We start from the raw sequence: 17,718 nt of genomic DNA on the forward strand, positions 1-17,718 counted from the left end.
CGACGGAGGAGCCGGTCAGGCAGGGGCCGAGGACGGTGACGGGCGGGGAGGAGCGTGTCAGGCAGGGGCAGAGGACGGTGACAGGCCGGGCGGGAAGGAGCCGGTCAGGCAGGGGCCCAGGACAGTGACGGGCCTGGCCGGGGAGGAGCGGAGCGAGTCAGGCAGTGGCCCAGGTGGTGGGCCGGGCGGGGACGAGCCTGTCAGGCAGGGGCAGAGGACGGTGACGGTGACGGTGACGGGCCGGGGCGGGAAGGGGCCGGTCAGGCAGGGGCAGGGGCCGAGGACAGTGACGGGCCTGGCGGGGGAGGAGCGCGTCAGGCAGGGGCAGAGGAGACGGGCTGGGTAAGGGGTAGGGTGACAGTTAGGGCACAATTCACAATCGCAAAGATGTGGAAGCGACCCGAGTGCCCATCCATCCAGGAGTGCATTAATAACATGCGGCGCGTGGACACCACGGAGTGCCATTCGGCTGTGAGGAGCAGCGGTGAGAGCGCGCCTCTCGTGTTCTCCTGGCCAGAGCTGGAACCCGTTCCAGTAGGCCAGGTATCCCAAGAACGGACACACGAGCACCACGTGCGCGCGCTCACCGGCAAATTGGTACGAACGGATGGACACCTAAGTGGACAGCGAGGAATCACCTTCATCGGGTGGGTGTCGGGCGGGCGTGGGGAGGGGGTGGGCATACACATGCATTAGGGAGGGGGTGGGTGCGCACCGACTGGGGGATGGGCGCACTTGAAGCTCTGACCCGAGGGGGGAGGCGGGGAAAGAGCAATGCACCCGACCTGAACATTGGTACCCCCACAATACGCTGGGAGAAAATGAGAAATAAATAAGGAGACAGGGGGGAGGGGGGCACGGGCAACACATGTCACCTCAATACTTGTACTCCCATCATCTGCTTGAAAAGAGAGAGAAAAGAAAATGCAATCATAGAGATAAGAGACACTTTCTAAGAAAATGAATCCGAAAAGAAAAGTAAAAGGAGGCCTGTCGAGCAGGTCTGGGTGTGACTCCGGATCCCCCAACCTCCAGTGCCACCACCAGAGATTCCTGCGTGTAGCCCATAGAACCCCAAAAGCAACGGGACGAGTTCTGGTCACATACTCGCTCAAAGTGACATCCTGGAATCCTTCCGGAACTCCCTCCCCTCTCAGACTCTCGAGGTTTCCTCCAGCGTGTCGGTTCCCACAGACCAGACCTTTGGTCTGAGACCTGACAGTCCAGATGGCACGCATGCTGCCCCGTGGCGGCGGTGTCCCCGCTTGGGACAAGAGGAGGCCCCACGGTGCGGGCTGGGGCGGCAGGCACCGCGGCGGGCGCTGAGGGTGGGGGTGATCCGCCGGACGGCCGCCCCGCCGCCGCGCTCCCAGCAAGGGGACAGAGCAACAGGCAAAAAAAAAAAAAAAAAAGCCTAGGGCACCCGGGATTCCCAGGCGGTCTCCTATCCAAGTACTAACCAGGCCCGACGCTGCTTAGCTTCTGAGAGCAGACGAGATGGGGCGCGTTCGGGGTGGTGTGGCCGTAGACCGCGGAGGGCGCCCCTGCCCCGCTCAAGAGGCCAGCCTCACCGCGCTTCCCCGCGATAGCGCTGACCCGCGCCGGGCCTGTGGAGTTCGCCGGCCCGGTCGGGCGGACTCCGGAGGACTGAGGTGAGGGACGTGGCGGGGCGGGGTGGGATGGGGGGCTGTCTACACACACACACACACACACACAGACACGATGCGCCTCCACGGCTGGACCCGCCAAGGTGGAGACCTTCCAGCCCCCCTCCTCTCCTCACCTCGCCTCCTTCACCTACCCGCCCCCACCCCCAGCGCGCGGCCGCTGACTGCGCACGCGCGCTCACCCTTTGACCCCAGCCAGGGGCCGCCCTCCCGCACAACCCCTGTCAGCTGCGCCCCCGCCCTGTGGGTGGGCTGCCGCCTATTCCCCAGGGCCAGGGCTGGGGCACAGCGCATGGGGGAGGGGAGCGAGTGTAGGGGCGTCTCTCGGGATGTGTCCCATGGCTGGGGTGGGGCGGGGCGGGGTGGTTTGGGGGGCGCTGAAGAAATCAGTCCCCTCCATCTCCTACCTCTGGAAAACCCCCAAGCCCTTGGAGAACTGCCGGCACCGCTCCCGTGGGGGCCGGGACCCTGCTCTGTGTCCTCCTGTGGCCCAGTCCAAGGGGCCTGGGCCTGGCCCGGGGCTGGATTGGACCCCAACCACCCTCGGGTGTGGACTTGCTAAAAGCCGGCGATTAGATATTGGATTCGAGCTTCCTTGAGGTCATTTCACTAATGAAGGCACCGAAAAGAGTTTCCTAATCCATCTGTGAGGGTGGCAACTGAAAGAGAATTTTAAAGCTGACAGAATAGGCGAGGAAAGGCATAGGAGATTTCCACACCCAGTAAGGAAGACTTTCCCGAAATGGAAGAAAGAAACGAGCAAACAGAGACACCGGTAGCCCGCCCGGATCAGAGTCTGCTCCTTAGAGAAAGCACCCTGACCAGGTTCACCCGTGGGTGGGTGGCGAGCCAGTGGCATTCAGAAGCGCGAGGCCCCCAGTCCGTGCAGAAGACACCTGCACTCGGGTGTGTGTGGCGGCAGGATTCCCAAGCAGCTCCAAATGGTAATCCAAAGAGAAGCCAGGGAGTTCCCAAGGCCCCAGGTGTCCTCAGCCCACGACTGGCTGCTGGGGGAATGCGAAGCCCGGCTCCTTGTCTCAGAGCGGGACAACCAGGAGGTGGGACGTACACCCCGGGGTTCCCAGGAGGATCAGGCTGAAGCTGGTACTTGGCCTGAAAATGTCCCCTCGCATGGGCACCCCCTTCCGCTTCCGGCTCCTCTACTCCCGGTGCCCCTCCATCCAGGGGCCAGACTTTAAGAAGTCACCCGCAGGAGAATCCTGGTCCCAAAGGAGCCTTCTGGGGGACCCGTGCTGAGAGAGGGTGTGGGCATGGCCCGCTGGGGCTCTGCCCGGCCCAGGGCTGGGAGATGCCACCTCCCAGCTCCGGGTCCCTGCAGGAAGCGTTGGCAAGCACAGGGCCAGTCCCCCAAAGGCCCAGGTGCAGGGAGCCCAGGCCAAGCAGCCTGTGGAAGAAGCCACATGCCGTGCCACCCCGGGAACACGACTGCAGGTCGCGGACCCTCCCGCCTCCTCCCCGACATGGCGCAGGGCTCAGAGACACCTGAGACGCTGCTACCAAAGTCCAAAGGGCATCGGTTGCTCCTCCAAAGCACCCGAGCAGACCGCGTTGTCCAGCCAGCCCCTGGGCCTCCCTGGGGTGCCCAGCACAAAAGTGCAGACAACCACCGGACTCGCAATATCAGTTTGAGGATGTTTCTGCCACTCTAAGGACCCGCAGGCCAGCTGGGCCTTCAGGCAGGACAGAGAGCCCCGGAATCCGACGTGGAGAGCTGCGTGGACGTCCCCATCAGGAGGCGGTCCCCACCTCCGAGGCTCTCCCCTTGCGGGGAGCGGCAGCCCCAGGGCCTCAGGGAAGACACCAGGCTGGGCCCCCCGCGGCACAGCGGGGCACGTCCCCGTCCCCGGCAGGGGACTTAGCGATGCCTGCGCCAGACTGCTGCGGCCGCCCTGCTGCCGGGTTCCTGGAGGGCTTCCTGGAAGCAGCGTCCACACCAAGCCCCTGGAAGGCCCAGGCGACGGAGGAGCCGGTCAGGCAGGGGCCGAGGACGGTGACGGGCGGGGAGGAGCGTGTCAGGCAGGGGCAGAGGACGGTGACAGGCCGGGCGGGAAGGAGCCGGTCAGGCAGGGGCCCAGGACAGTGACGGGCCTGGCCGGGGAGGAGCGGAGCGAGTCAGGCAGTGGCCCAGGTGGTGGGCCGGGCGGGGACGAGCCTGTCAGGCAGGGGCAGAGGACGGTGACGGTGACGGTGACGGGCCGGGGCGGGAAGGGGCCGGTCAGGCAGGGGCAGGGGCCGAGGACAGTGACGGGCCTGGCGGGGGAGGAGCGCGTCAGGCAGGGGCAGAGGAGACGGGCTGGGTAAGGGGTAGGGTGACAGTTAGGGCACAATTCACAATCGCAAAGATGTGGAAGCGACCCGAGTGCCCATCCATCCAGGAGTGCATTAATAACATGCGGCGCGTGGACACCACGGAGTGCCATTCGGCTGTGAGGAGCAGCGGTGAGAGCGCGCCTCTCGTGTTCTCCTGGCCAGAGCTGGAACCCGTTCCAGTAGGCCAGGTATCCCAAGAACGGACACACGAGCACCACGTGCGCGCGCTCACCGGCAAATTGGTACGAACGGATGGACACCTAAGTGGACAGCGAGGAATCACCTTCATCGGGTGGGTGTCGGGCGGGCGTGGGGAGGGGGTGGGCATACACATGCATTAGGGAGGGGGTGGGTGCGCACCGACTGGGGGATGGGCGCACTTGAAGCTCTGACCCGAGGGGGGAGGCGGGGAAAGAGCAATGCACCCGACCTGAACATTGGTACCCCCACAATACGCTGGGAGAAAATGAGAAATAAATAAGGAGACAGGGGGGAGGGGGGCACGGGCAACACATGTCACCTCAATACTTGTACTCCCATCATCTGCTTGAAAAGAGAGAGAAAAGAAAATGCAATCATAGAGATAAGAGACACTTTCTAAGAAAATGAATCCGAAAAGAAAAGTAAAAGGAGGCCTGTCGAGCAGGTCTGGGTGTGACTCCGGATCCCCCAACCTCCAGTGCCACCACCAGAGATTCCTGCGTGTAGCCCATAGAACCCCAAAAGCAACGGGACGAGTTCTGGTCACATACTCGCTCAAAGTGACATCCTGGAATCCTTCCGGAACTCCCTCCCCTCTCAGACTCTCGAGGTTTCCTCCAGCGTGTCGGTTCCCACAGACCAGACCTTTGGTCTGAGACCTGACAGTCCAGATGGCACGCATGCTGCCCCGTGGCGGCGGTGTCCCCGCTTGGGACAAGAGGAGGCCCCACGGTGCGGGCTGGGGCGGCAGGCACCGCGGCGGGCGCTGAGGGTGGGGGTGATCCGCCGGACGGCCGCCCCGCCGCCGCGCTCCCAGCAAGGGGACAGAGCAACAGGCAAAAAAAAAAAAAAAAAAGCCTAGGGCACCCGGGATTCCCAGGCGGTCTCCTATCCAAGTACTAACCAGGCCCGACGCTGCTTAGCTTCTGAGAGCAGACGAGATGGGGCGCGTTCGGGGTGGTGTGGCCGTAGACCGCGGAGGGCGCCCCTGCCCCGCTCAAGAGGCCAGCCTCACCGCGCTTCCCCGCGATAGCGCTGACCCGCGCCGGGCCTGTGGAGTTCGCCGGCCCGGTCGGGCGGACTCCGGAGGACTGAGGTGAGGGACGTGGCGGGGCGGGGTGGGATGGGGGGCTGTCTACACACACACACACACACACACAGACACGATGCGCCTCCACGGCTGGACCCGCCAAGGTGGAGACCTTCCAGCCCCCCTCCTCTCCTCACCTCGCCTCCTTCACCTACCCGCCCCCACCCCCAGCGCGCGGCCGCTGACTGCGCACGCGCGCTCACCCTTTGACCCCAGCCAGGGGCCGCCCTCCCGCACAACCCCTGTCAGCTGCGCCCCCGCCCTGTGGGTGGGCTGCCGCCTATTCCCCAGGGCCAGGGCTGGGGCACAGCGCATGGGGGAGGGGAGCGAGTGTAGGGGCGTCTCTCGGGATGTGTCCCATGGCTGGGGTGGGGCGGGGCGGGGTGGTTTGGGGGGCGCTGAAGAAATCAGTCCCCTCCATCTCCTACCTCTGGAAAACCCCCAAGCCCTTGGAGAACTGCCGGCACCGCTCCCGTGGGGGCCGGGACCCTGCTCTGTGTCCTCCTGTGGCCCAGTCCAAGGGGCCTGGGCCTGGCCCGGGGCTGGATTGGACCCCAACCACCCTCGGGTGTGGACTTGCTAAAAGCCGGCGATTAGATATTGGATTCGAGCTTCCTTGAGGTCATTTCACTAATGAAGGCACCGAAAAGAGTTTCCTAATCCATCTGTGAGGGTGGCAACTGAAAGAGAATTTTAAAGCTGACAGAATAGGCGAGGAAAGGCATAGGAGATTTCCACACCCAGTAAGGAAGACTTTCCCGAAATGGAAGAAAGAAACGAGCAAACAGAGACACCGGTAGCCCGCCCGGATCAGAGTCTGCTCCTTAGAGAAAGCACCCTGACCAGGTTCACCCGTGGGTGGGTGGCGAGCCAGTGGCATTCAGAAGCGCGAGGCCCCCAGTCCGTGCAGAAGACACCTGCACTCGGGTGTGTGTGGCGGCAGGATTCCCAAGCAGCTCCAAATGGTAATCCAAAGAGAAGCCAGGGAGTTCCCAAGGCCCCAGGTGTCCTCAGCCCACGACTGGCTGCTGGGGGAATGCGAAGCCCGGCTCCTTGTCTCAGAGCGGGACAACCAGGAGGTGGGACGTACACCCCGGGGTTCCCAGGAGGATCAGGCTGAAGCTGGTACTTGGCCTGAAAATGTCCCCTCGCATGGGCACCCCCTTCCGCTTCCGGCTCCTCTACTCCCGGTGCCCCTCCATCCAGGGGCCAGACTTTAAGAAGTCACCCGCAGGAGAATCCTGGTCCCAAAGGAGCCTTCTGGGGGACCCGTGCTGAGAGAGGGTGTGGGCATGGCCCGCTGGGGCTCTGCCCGGCCCAGGGCTGGGAGATGCCACCTCCCAGCTCCGGGTCCCTGCAGGAAGCGTTGGCAAGCACAGGGCCAGTCCCCCAAAGGCCCAGGTGCAGGGAGCCCAGGCCAAGCAGCCTGTGGAAGAAGCCACATGCCGTGCCACCCCGGGAACACGACTGCAGGTCGCGGCCCCTCCCGCCTCCTCCCCGACATGGCGCAGGGCTCAGAGACACCTGAGACGCTGCTACCAAAGTCCAAAGGGCATCGGTTGCTCCTCCAAAGCACCCGAGCAGACCGCGTTGTCCAGCCAGCCCCTGGGCCTCCCTGGGGTGCCCAGCACAAAAGTGCAGACAACCACCGGACTCGCAATATCAGTTTGAGGATGTTTCTGCCACTCTAAGGACCCGCAGGCCAGCTGGGCCTTCAGGCAGGACAGAGAGCCCCGGAATCCGACGTGGAGAGCTGCGTGGACGTCCCCATCAGGAGGCGGTCCCCACCTCCGAGGCTCTCCCCTTGCGGGGAGCGGCAGCCCCAGGGCCTCAGGGAAGACACCAGGCTGGGCCCCCCGCGGCACAGCGGGGCACGTCCCCGTCCCCGGCAGGGGACTTAGCGATGCCTGCGCCAGACTGCTGCGGCCGCCCTGCTGCCGGGTTCCTGGAGGGCTTCCTGGAAGCAGCGTCCACACCAAGCCCCTGGAAGGCCCAGGCGACGGAGGAGCCGGTCAGGCAGGGGCCGAGGACGGTGACGGGCGGGGAGGAGCGTGTCAGGCAGGGGCCGAGGACGGTGACAGGCCGGGCGGGAAGGAGCCGGTCAGGCAGGGGCCCAGGACAGTGACGGGCCTGGCCGGGGAGGAGCGGAGCGAGTCAGGCAGTGGCCCAGGTGGTGGGCCGGGCGGGGACGAGCCTGTCAGGCAGGGGCAGAGGACGGTGACGGTGACGGTGACGGTGACGGGCCGGGGCGGGAAGGGGCCGGTCAGGCAGGGGCAGGGGCCGAGGACAGTGACGGGCCTGGCGGGGGAGGAGCGCGTCAGGCAGGGGCAGAGGAGACGGGCTGGGTAAGGGGTAGGGTGACAGTTAGGGCACAATTCACAATCGCAAAGATGTGGAAGCGACCCGAGTGCCCATCCATCCAGGAGTGCATTAATAACATGCGGCGCGTGGACACCACGGAGTGCCATTCGGCTGTGAGGAGCAGCGGTGAGAGCGCGCCTCTCGTGTTCTCCTGGCCAGAGCTGGAACCCGTTCCAGTAGGCCAGGTATCCCAAGAACGGACACACGAGCACCACGTGCGCGCGCTCACCGGCAAATTGGTACGAACGGATGGACACCTAAGTGGACAGCGAGGAATCACCTTCATCGGGTGGGTGTCGGGCGGGCGTGGGGAGGGGGTGGGCATACACATGCATTAGGGAGGGGGTGGGTGCGCACCGACTGGGGGATGGGCGCACTTGAAGCTCTGACCAGAGGGGGGAGGCGGGGAAAGAGCAATGCACCCGACCTGAACATTGGTACCCCCACAATACGCTGGGAGAAAATGAGAAATAAATAAGGAGACAGGGGGGAGGGGGGCACGGGCAACACATGTCACCTCAATACTTGTACTCCCATCATCTGCTTGAAAAGAGAGAGAAAAGAAAATGCAATCATAGAGATAAGAGACACTTTCTAAGAAAATGAATCCGAAAAGAAAAGTAAAAGGAGGCCTGTCGAGCAGGTCTGGGTGTGACTCCGGATCCCCCAACCTCCAGTGCCACCACCAGAGATTCCTGCCTGTAGCCCATAGAACCCCAAAAGCAACGGGACGAGTTCTGGTCACATACTCGCTCAAAGTGACATCCTGGAATCCTTCCGGAACTCCCTCCCCTCTCAGACTCTCGAGGTTTCCTCCAGCGTGTCGGTTCCCACAGACCAGACCTTTGGTCTGAGACCTGACAGTCCAGATGGCACGCATGCTGCCCCGTGGCGGCGGTGTCCCCGCTTGGGACAAGAGGAGGCCCCACGGTGCGGGCTGGGGCGGCAGGCACCGCGGCGGGCGCTGAGGGTGGGGGTGATCCGCCGGACGGCCGCCCCGCCGCCGCGCTCCCAGCAAGGGGACAGAGCAACAGGCAAAAAAAAAAAAAAAGCCTAGGGCACCCGGGATTCCCAGGCGGTCTCCCATCCAAGTACTAACCAGGCCCGACGCTGCTTAGCTTCTGAGAGCAGACGAGATGGGGCGCGTTCGGGGTGGTGTGGCCGTAGACCGCGGAGGGCGCCCCTGCCCCGCTCAAGAGGCCAGCCTCACCGCGCTTCCCCGCGATAGCGCTGACCCGCGCCGGGCCTGTGGAGTTCGCCGGCCCGGTCGGGCGGACTCCGGAGGACTGAGGTGAGGGACGTGGCGGGGCGGGGTGGGATGGGGGGCTGTCTACACACACACACACACACACACAGACACGATGCGCCTCCACGGCTGGACCCGCCAAGGTGGAGACCTTCCAGCCCCCCTCCTCTCCTCACCTCGCCTCCTTCACCTACCCGCCCCCACCCCCAGCGCGCGGCCGCTGACTGCGCACGCGCGCTCACCCTTTGACCCCAGCCAGGGGCCGCCCTCCCGCACAACCCCTGTCAGCTGCGCCCCCGCCCTGTGGGTGGGCTGCCGCCTATTCCCCAGGGCCAGGGCTGGGGCACAGCGCATGGGGGAGGGGAGCGAGTGTAGGGGCGTCTCTCGGGATGTGTCCCATGGCTGGGGTGGGGCGGGGCGGGGTGGTTTGGGGGGCGCTGAAGAAATCAGTCCCCTCCATCTCCTACCTCTGGAAAACCCCCAAGCCCTTGGAGAACTGCCGGCACCGCTCCCGTGGGGGCCGGGACCCTGCTCTGTGTCCTCCTGTGGCCCAGTCCAAGGGGCCTGGGCCTGGCCCGGGGCTGGATTGGACCCCAACCACCCTCGGGTGTGGACTTGCTAAAAGCCGGCGATTAGATATTGGATTCGAGCTTCCTTGAGGTCATTTCACTAATGAAGGCACCGAAAAGAGTTTCCTAATCCATCTGTGAGGGTGGCAACTGAAAGAGAATTTTAAAGCTGACAGAATAGGCGAGGAAAGGCATAGGAGATTTCCACACCCAGTAAGGAAGACTTTCCCGAAATGGAAGAAAGAAACGAGCAAACAGAGACACCGGTAGCCCGCCCGGATCAGAGTCTGCTCCTTAGAGAAAGCACCCTGACCAGGTTCACCCGTGGGTGGGTGGCGAGCCAGTGGCATTCAGAAGCGCGAGGCCCCCAGTCCGTGCAGAAGACACCTGCACTCGGGTGTGTGTGGCGGCAGGATTCCCAAGCAGCTCCAAATGGTAATCCAAAGAGAAGCCAGGGAGTTCCCAAGGCCCCAGGTGTCCTCAGCCCACGACTGGCTGCTGGGGGAATGCGAAGCCCGGCTCCTTGTCTCAGAGCGGGACAAGCAGGAGGTGGGACGTACACCCCGGGGTTCCCAGGAGGATCAGGCTGAAGCTGGTACTTGGCCTGAAAATGTCCCCTCGCATGGGCACCCCCTTCCGCTTCCGGCTCCTCTACTCCCGGTGCCCCTCCATCCAGGGGCCAGACTTTAAGAAGTCACCCGCAGGAGAATCCTGGTCCCAAAGGAGCCTTCTGGGGGACCCGTGCTGAGAGAGGGTGTGGGCATGGCCCGCTGGGGCTCTGCCCGGCCCAGGGCTGGGAGATGCCACCTCCCAGCTCCGGGTCCCTGCAGGAAGCGTTGGCAAGCACAGGGCCAGTCCCCCAAAGGCCCAGGTGCAGGGAGCCCAGGCCAAGCAGCCTGTGGAAGAAGCCACATGCCGTGCCACCCCGGGAACACGACTGCAGGTCGCGGCCCCTCCCGCCTCCTCCCCGACATGGCGCAGGGCTCAGAGACACCTGAGACGCTGCTACCAAAGTCCAAAGGGCATCGGTTGCTCCTCCAAAGCACCCGAGCAGACCGCGTTGTCCAGCCAGCCCCTGGGCCTCCCTGGGGTGCCCAGCACAAAAGTGCAGACAACCACCGGACTCGCAATATCAGTTTGAGGATGTTTCTGCCACTCTAAGGACCCGCAGGCCAGCTGGGCCTTCAGGCAGGACAGAGAGCCCCGGAATCCGACGTGGAGAGCTGCGTGGACGTCCCCATCAGGAGGCGGTCCCCACCTCCGAGGCTCTCCCCTTGCGGGGAGCGGCAGCCCCAGGGCCTCAGGGAAGACACCAGGCTGGGCCCCCCGCGGCACAGCGGGGCACGTCCCCGTCCCCGGCAGGGGACTTAGCGATGCCTGCGCCAGACTGCTGCGGCCGCCCTGCTGCCGGGTTCCTGGAGGGCTTCCTGGAAGCAGCGTCCACACCAAGCCCCTGGAAGGCCCAGGCGACGGAGGAGCCGGTCAGGCAGGGGCCGAGGACGGTGACGGGCGGGGAGGAGCGTGTCAGGCAGGGGCAGAGGACGGTGACAGGCCGGGCGGGAAGGAGCCGGTCAGGCAGGGGCCCAGGACAGTGACGGGCCTGGCCGGGGAGGAGCGGAGCGAGTCAGGCAGTGGCCCAGGTGGTGGGCCGGGCGGGGACGAGCCTGTCAGGCAGGGGCAGAGGACGGTGACGGTGACGGTGACGGTGACGGGCCGGGGCGGGAAGGGGCCGGTCAGGCAGGGGCAGGGGCCGAGGACAGTGACGGGCCTGGCGGGGGAGGAGCGCGTCAGGCAGGGGCAGAGGAGACGGGCTGGGTAAGGGGTAGGGTGACAGTTAGGGCACAATTCACAATCGCAAAGATGTGGAAGCGACCCGAGTGCCCATCCATCCAGGAGTGCATTAATAACATGCGGCGCGTGGACACCACGGAGTGCCATTCGGCTGTGAGGAGCAGCGGTGAGAGCGCGCCTCTCGTGTTCTCCTGGCCAGAGCTGGAACCCGTTCCAGTAGGCCAGGTATCCCAAGAACGGACACACGAGCACCACGTGCGCGCGCTCACCGGCAAATTGGTACGAACGGATGGACACCTAAGTGGACAGCGAGGAATCACCTTCATCGGGTGGGTGTCGGGCGGGCGTGGGGAGGGGGTGGGCATACACATGCATTAGGGAGGGGGTGGGTGCGCACCGACTGGGGGATGGGCGCACTTGAAGCTCTGACCCGAGGGGGGAGGCGGGAAAGAGCAATGCACCCGACCTGAACATTGGTACCCCCACAATACGCTGGGAGAAAATGAGAAATAAATAAGGAGACAGGGGGGAGGGGGGCACGGGCAACACATGTCACCTCAATACTTGTACTCCCATCATCTGCTTGAAAAGAGAGAGAAAAGAAAATGCAATCATAGAGATAAGAGACACTTTCTAAGAAAATGAATCCGAAAAGAAAAGTAAAAGGAGGCCTGTCGAGCAGGTCTGGGTGTGACTCCGGATCCCCTAACCTCCAGTGCCACCACCAGAGATTCCTGCGTGTAGCCCATAGAACCCCAAAAGCAACGGGACGAGTTCTGGTCACATACTCGCTCAAAGTGACATCCTGGAATCCTTCCGGAACTCCCTCCCCTCTCAGACTCTCGAGGTTTCCTCCAGCGTGTCGGTTCCCACAGACCAGACCTTTGGTCTGAGACCTGACAGTCCAGATGGCACGCATGCTGCCCCGTGGCGGCGGTGTCCCGGCTTGGGACAAGAGGAGGCCCCACGGTGCGGGCTGGGGCGGCAGGCACCGCGGCGGGCGCTGAGGGTGGGGGTGATCCGCCGGACGGCCGCCCCGCCGCCGCGCTCCCAGCAAGGGGACAGAGCAACAGGCAAAAAAAAAAAAAAAAGCCTAGGGCACCCGGGATTCCCAGGCGGTCTCCCATCCAAGTACTAACCAGGCCCGACGCTGCTTAGCTTCTGAGAGCAGACGAGATGGGGCGCGTTCGGGGTGGTGTGGCCGTAGACCGCGGAGGGCGCCCCTGCCCCGCTCAAGAGGCCAGCCTCACCGCGCTTCCCCGCGATAGCGCTGACCCGCGCCGGGCCTGTGGAGTTCGCCGGCCCGGTCGGGCGGACTCCGGAGGACTGAGGTGAGGGACGTGGCGGGGCGGGGTGGGATGGGGGGCTGTCTACACACACACACACACACACACAGACACGATGCGCCTCCACGGCTGGACCCGCCAAGGTGGAGACCTTCCAGCCCCCCTCCTCTCCTCACCTCGCCTCCTTCACCTACCCGCCCCCACCCCCAGCGCGCGGCCGCTGACTGCGCACGCGCGCTCACCCTTTGACCCCAGCCAGGGGCCGCCCTCCCGCACAACCCCTGTCAGCTGCGCCCCCGCCCTGTGGGTGGGCTGCCGCCTATTCCCCAGGGCCAGGGCTGGGGCACAGCGCATGGGGGAGGGGAGCGAGTGTAGGGGCGTCTCTCGGGATGTGTCCCATGGCTGGGGTGGGGCGGGGCGGGGTGGTTTGGGGGGCGCTGAAGAAATCAGTCCCCTCCATCTCCTACCTCTGGAAAACCCCCAAGCCCTTGGAGAACTGCCGGCACCGCTCCCGTGGGGGCCGGGACCCTGCTCTGTGTCCTCCTGTGGCCCAGTCCAAGGGGCCTGGGCCTGGCCCGGGGCTGGATTGGACCCCAACCACCCTCGGGTGTGGACTTGCTAAAAGCCGGCGATTAGATATTGGATTCGAGCTTCCTTGAGGTCATTTCACTAATGAAGGCACCGAAAAGAGTTTCCTAATCCATCTGTGAGGGTGGCAACTGAAAGAGAATTTTAAAGCTGACAGAATAGGCGAGGAAAGGCATAGGAGATTTCCACACCCAGTAAGGAAGACTTTCCCGAAATGGAAGAAAGAAACGAGCAAACAGAGACACCGGTAGCCCGCCCGGATCAGAGTCTGCTCCTTAGAGAAAGCACCCTGACCAGGTTCACCCGTGGGTGGGTGGCGAGCCAGTGGCATTCAGAAGCGCGAGGCCCCCAGTCCGTGCAGAAGACACCTGCACTCGGGTGTGTGTGGCGGCAGGATTCCCAAGCAGCTCCAAATGGTAATCCAAAGAGAAGCCAGGGAGTTCCCAAGGCCCCAGGTGTCCTCAGCCCACGACTGGCTGCTGGGGGAATGCGAAGCCCGGCTCCTTGTCTCAGAGCGGGACAACCAGGAGGTGGGACGTACACCCCGGGGTTCCCAGGAGGATCAGGCTGAAGCTGGTACTTGGCCTGAAAATGTCCCCTCGCATGGGCACCCCCTTCCGCTTCCGGCTCCTCTACTCCCGGTGCCCCTCCATCCAGGGGCCAGACTTTAAGAAGTCACCCGCAGGAGAATCCTGGTCCCAAAGGAGCCTTCTGGGGGACCCGTGCTGAGAGAGGGTGTGGGCATGGCCCGCTGGGGCTCTGCCCGGCCCAGGGCTGGGAGATGCCACCTCCCAGCTCCGGGTCCCTGCAGGAAGCGTTGGCAAGCACAGGGCCAGTCCCCCAAAGGCCCAGGTGCAGGGAGCCCAGGCCAAGCAGCCTGTGGAAGAAGCCACATGCCGTGCCACCCCGGGAACACGACTGCAGGTCGCGGCCCCTCCCGCCTCCTCCCCGACATGGCGCAGGGCTCAGAGACACCTGAGACGCTGCTACCAAAGTCCAAAGGGCATCGGTTGCTCCTCCAAAGCACCCGAGCAGACCGCGTTGTCCAGCCAGCCCCTGGGCCTCCCTGGGGTGCCCAGCACAAAAGTGCAGACAACCACCGGACTCGCAATATCAGTTTGAGGATGTTTCTGCCACTCTAAGGACCCGCAGGCCAGCTGGGCCTTCAGGCAGGACAGAGAGCCCCGGAATCCGACGTGGAGAGCTGCGTGGACGTCCCCATCAGGAGGCGGTCCCCACCTCCGAGGCTCTCCCCTTGCGGGGAGCGGCAGCCCCAGGGCCTCAGGGAAGACACCAGGCTGGGCCCCCCGCGGCACAGCGGGGCACGTCCCCGTCCCCGGCAGGGGACTTAGCGATGCCTGCGCCAGACTGCTGCGGCCGCCCTGCTGCCGGGTTCCTGGAGGGCTTCCTGGAAGCAGCGTCCACACCAAGCCCCTGGAAGGCCCAGGCGACGGAGGAGCCGGTCAGGCAGGGGCCGAGGACGGTGACGGGCGGGGAGGAGCGTGTCAGGCAGGGGCAGAGGACGGTGACAGGCCGGGCGGGAAGGAGCCGGTCAGGCAGGGGCCCAGGACAGTGACGGGCCTGGCCGGGGAGGAGCGGAGCGAGTCAGGCAGTGGCCCAGGTGGTGGGCCGGGCGGGGACGAGCCTGTCAGGCAGGGGCAGAGGACGGTGACGGTGACGGTGACGGTGACGGGCCGGGGCGGGAAGGGGCCGGTCAGGCAGGGGCAGGGGCCGAGGACAGTGACGGGCCTGGCGGGGGAGGAGCGCGTCAGGCAGGGGCAGAGGAGACGGGCTGGGTAAGGGGTAGGGTGACAGTTAGGGCACAATTCACAATCGCAAAGATGTGGAAGCGACCCGAGTGCCCATCCATCCAGGAGTGCATTAATAACATGCGGCGCATGGACACCACGGAGTGCCATTCGGCTATGAGGAGCAGCGGTGAGAGGGCGCCTCTCGTGTTCTCCTGGCCAGAGCTGGAACCCGTTCCAGTAGGCCAGGTATCCCAAGAACGGACACACGAGCACCACGTGCGCGCGCTCACCGGCAAATTGGTACGAACGGATGGACACCTAAGTGGACAGCGAGGAATCACCTTCATCGGGTGGGTGTCGGGCGGGCGTGGGGAGGGGGTGGGCATACACATGCATTAGGGAGGGGGTGGGTGCGCACCGACTGGGGGATGGGCGCACTTGAAGCTCTGACCCGAGGGGGGAGGCGGGGAAAGAGCAATGCACCCGACCTGAACATTGGTACCCCCACAATACGCTGGGAGAAAATGAGAAATAAATAAGGAGACAGGGGGGAGGGGGGCACGGGCAACACATGTCACCTCAATACTTGTACTCCCATCATCTGCTTGAAAAGAGAGAGAAAAGAAAATGCAATCATAGAGATAAGAGACACTTTCTAAGAAAATGAATCCGAAAAGAAAAGTAAAAGGAGGCCTGTCGAGCAGGTCTGGGTGTGACTCCGGATCCCCCAACCTCCAGTGCCACCACCAGAGATTCCTGCCTGTAGCCCATAGAACCCCAAAAGCAACGGGACGAGTTCTGGTCACATACTCGCTCAAAGTGACATCCTGGAATCCTTCCGGAACTCCCTCCCCTCTCAGACTCTCGAGGTTTCCTCCAGCGTGTCGGTTCCCACAGACCAGACCTTTGGTCTGAGACCTGACAGTCCAGATGGCACGCATGCTGCCCCGTGGCGGCGGTGTCCCCGCTTGGGACAAGAGGAGGCCCCACGGTGCGGGCTGGGGCGGCAGGCACCGCGGCGGGCGCTGAGGGTGGGGGTGATCCGCCGGACGGCCGCCCCGCCGCCGCGCTCCCAGCAAGGGGACAGAGCAACAGGCAAAAAAAAAAAAAAAAAGCCTAGGGCACCCGGGATTCCCAGGCGGTCTCCCATCCAAGTACTAACCAGGCCCGACGCTGCTTAGCTTCTGAGAGCAGACGAGATGGGGCGCGTTCGGGGTGGTGTGGCCGTAGACCGCGGAGGGCGCCCCTGCCCCGCTCAAGAGGCCAGCCTCACCGCGCTTCCCCGCGATAGCGCTGACCCGCGCCGGGCCTGTGGAGTTCGCCGGCCCGGTCGGGCGGACTCCGGAGGACTGAGGTGAGGGACGTGGCGGGGCGGGGTGGGATGGGGGGCTGTCTACACACACACACACACACACACAGACACGATGCGCCTCCACGGCTGGACCCGCCAAGGTGGAGACCTTCCAGCCCCCCTCCTCTCCTCACCTCGCCTCCTTCACCTACCCGCCCCCACCCCCAGCGCGCGGCCGCTGACTGCGCACGCGCGCTCACCCTTTGACCCCAGCCAGGGGCCGCCCTCCCGCACAACCCCTGTCAGCTGCGCCCCCGCCCTGTGGGTGGGCTGCCGCCTATTCCCCAGGGCCAGGGCTGGGGCACAGCGCATGGGGGAGGGGAGCGAGTGTAGGGGCGTCTCTCGGGATGTGTCCCATGGCTGGGGTGGGGCGGGGCGGGGTGGTTTGGGGGGCGCTGAAGAAATCAGTCCCCTCCATCTCCTACCTCTGGAAAACCCCCAAGCCCTTGGAGAACTGCCGGCACCGCTCCCGTGGGGGCCGGGACCCTGCTCTGTGTCCTCCTGTGGCCCAGTCCAAGGGGCCTGGGCCTGGCCCGGGGCTGGATTGGACCCCAACCACCCTCGGGTGTGGACTTGCTAAAAGCCGGCGATTAGATATTGGATTCGAGCTTCCTTGAGGTCATTTCACTAATGAAGGCACCGAAAAGAGTTTCCTAATCCATCTGTGAGGGTGGCAACTGAAAGAGAATTTTAAAGCTGACAGAATAGGCGAGGAAAGGCATAGGAGATTTCCACACCCAGTAAGGAAGACTTTCCCGAAATGGAAGAAAGAAACGAGCAAACAGAGACACCGGTAGCCCGCCCGGATCAGAGTCTGCTCCTTAGAGAAAGCACCCTGACCAGGTTCACCCGTGGGTGGGTGGCGAGCCAGTGGCATTCAGAAGCGCGAGGCCCCCAGTCCGTGCAGAAGACACCTGCACTCGGGTGTGTGTGGCGGCAGGATTCCCAAGCAGCTCCAAATGGTAATCCAAAGAGAAGCCAGGGAGTTCCCAAGGCCCCAGGTGTCCTCAGCCCACGACTGGCTGCTGGGGGAATGCGAAGCCCGGCTCCTTGTCTCAGAGCGGGACAACCAGGAGGTGGGACGTACACCCCGGGGTTCCCAGGAGGATCAGGCTGAAGCTGGTACTTGGCCTGAAAATGTCCCCTCGCATGGGCACCCCCTTCCGCTTCCGGCTCCTCTACTCCCGGTGCCCCTCCATCCAGGGGCCAGACTTTAAGAAGTCACCCGCAGGAGAATCCTGGTCCCAAAGGAGCCTTCTGGGGGACCCGTGCTGAGAGAGGGTGTGGGCATGGCCCGCTGGGGCTCTGCCCGGCCCAGGGCTGGGAGATGCCACCTCCCAGCTCCGGGTCCCTGCAGGAAGCGTTGGCAAGCACAGGGCCAGTCCCCCAAAGGCCCAGGTGCAGGGAGCCCAGGCCAAGCAGCCTGTGGAAGAAGCCACATGCCGTGCCACCCCGGGAACACGACTGCAGGTCGCGGCCCCTCCCG

At 64.4% G+C, this 17,718-nt stretch overlaps 5 pseudogenes; all 5 read right to left on the reverse strand.

Annotated features, from left to right (window-relative positions):
- Positions 1-1,411: 1,411 nt before the first annotated feature.
- Positions 1,412-1,530, reverse strand: LOC142864642 (uncharacterized; annotated as a pseudogene).
- Positions 1,531-5,054: 3,524 nt separating this feature from the next.
- Positions 5,055-5,173, reverse strand: LOC142864644 (uncharacterized; annotated as a pseudogene).
- Positions 5,174-8,700: 3,527 nt separating this feature from the next.
- LOC142864558 (uncharacterized) lies at positions 8,701-8,819 on the reverse strand (annotated as a pseudogene).
- Positions 8,820-12,346: 3,527 nt separating this feature from the next.
- Positions 12,347-12,465, reverse strand: LOC142864559 (uncharacterized; annotated as a pseudogene).
- A 3,529-nt stretch (positions 12,466-15,994) lies between these two features.
- On the reverse strand, positions 15,995-16,113 carry LOC142864560 (uncharacterized; annotated as a pseudogene).
- Between the last annotated feature and the right edge of the window lie 1,605 nt (positions 16,114-17,718).

The sequence above is a fragment of the Microcebus murinus genome, chromosome 25 (assembly GCF_040939455.1).
Source record: "Microcebus murinus isolate Inina chromosome 25, M.murinus_Inina_mat1.0, whole genome shotgun sequence".
Taxonomy (NCBI): Eukaryota; Metazoa; Chordata; class Mammalia; order Primates; family Cheirogaleidae; genus Microcebus; species Microcebus murinus.